The sequence below is a fragment of the Austrofundulus limnaeus genome, unplaced genomic scaffold (assembly GCF_001266775.1).
Source record: "Austrofundulus limnaeus strain Quisiro unplaced genomic scaffold, Austrofundulus_limnaeus-1.0 Scaffold25, whole genome shotgun sequence".
NCBI lineage: Eukaryota > Metazoa > Chordata > Actinopteri > Cyprinodontiformes > Rivulidae > Austrofundulus > Austrofundulus limnaeus.
Window position 1 is genome coordinate 1,470,564 of NW_013952427.1, and position 1,923 is coordinate 1,472,486.

Sequence of the window (1,923 nt, forward strand, 5' to 3'; positions counted from 1 at the left end):
ATTTTGACAGGTAAACGAATTGCACTTGTAAATTTGATTCGTACTTGTAAATTTTATTCGTACTTGTAATGTGGCAAAGTTGTAACAAATTTATATACGTTTAAAGACTTACATGTACAAATTTAGACTCTTACACATACAATGATTCTGACAGTMATCTTATCCCATACTCATCAAAACTCATTTATCATTTTATTTGTTTATGGTAAAATGGAATTAAGATGGCTCATACTGAACCTGCTGAGAAAATACAGAAAAACAACAACCAAGGCAAGGAACTCTTGCTAACACTAGTTGAGTCCATCCATCCATCCATCCATCCATCCATCCATCCATCCATCCATCCATCCATCCATCCATCCATCCATCCATCCACGTGTTTGTTCCTGTGCATGGTCAAGAGCAGCTGATGCCTATACCTATACATGTTAGTAGGTAACAGGAGAGATTCAGCCTAAGCAGGATGACAGTCAATCACAGTGTTGCAACCCATTCTCAGTGTAAACATGTTGGTGTAACATAAGACCTTATTGCACTGCAAGYCACGGTCTGTGTCGGCCTGGCTTTAAACCTGTGTTCAGTGTGTTTGCATTAGCCCTCGTGGCCCAGTTCCACCCCGATTTCTGGAACCCCAAGATTATTATTACCATTGTTATGTCACAAATAAAATGAGATTTGTGCATGTTTAATATTATGATCCCGTCCACATCAAGGTGACACTCTGCTCAGTGCAAACACAGAGAGGAAAAAGGCCAGGCTGACTGAGCCGGGACGGGCTGAGCCTGGCCTTACAATGCAAAAACACCTAAAGTAACAAACATCCACTTATTAACAAAGTTAATCCTAGGACCAGTTTCTATTCACTAGTTCCTAATTTAGAGGGAACCTGTCAATGCACAAAGATAATGTGAAAAATCCACACAGAACCTCTGCCCCAACAAGGAGTTTCAAACCCAGGCCTTTCTATATGCAAGGTAGCAGTTCTAACTGTGCATCCTCTTTTTTTATTCCTTCAATAAAAGCTACACTAACACAAAGATTAAGTAAGGTGACAAAAGATAAAATCTATTATAGATTTTTTTCATACATAATACATACACAAATGCACATTTTTGCTCACTTTTGATATCCCCCCCACCCCCAGCCTCACCCCTCAGTTGAAACAGTTGTGCAACCTCAAGCCATTTCATCTTCAGCAAATGGGACAAACTAAACGAAGAAACTCCCTTTTGATTCAAGTTTATAATGCAACATCAGACAAATTAAGCATGCTAACACAAAATACAGTTTCAAGGCACCACCAKCAACAARAACAAAAAAAGAAGTTTTCATTTCGGGCTTTTGTAAACAAAACGTGTTTGCACTCAAATAACATTAGAAAGTAAAGACCACAAACGTGGTAAAAATAGAAGCAGATAGTGCTGCAGTAAGCACTCTTAACTTCTTAACTACCCCTTTTTCTACCTCAGCACCTCCTACACAAGAGCACCTTTTGGCTTCCTGTGCAACACCACAGTTTTCCATTGTGGCAAGCTGCAGCTTGTCACGCTTCACTGACAACTTCAGTCAGGTGAGTGACTGCAAAACAAACTTGCTGAGCTGCATGAGAAAAAWACACAAAAGAAATGAGTTCATACTTATAAATAAAATATACAAACACTGTCTTACTTTTATTGTGGCTGAATGTTTGTCTTATCGTGTATTTCAATCATTATGGCAAATGAGCCCAATTAACTGTGATATTTATCAACTATAGTTAAAAAGTCATAATATAACTTGACACAGCTTATGTGATTTGTGCCCCTACCATTGACTAATATTACAACTTTAGTTGACATTTTCATTGATTAACTGAAGGGGGCACTCTAAGCAAGCCTGGTGCAGGCCTCCTCATGCAAATTTGAGTATGGGCCAATACTTTCA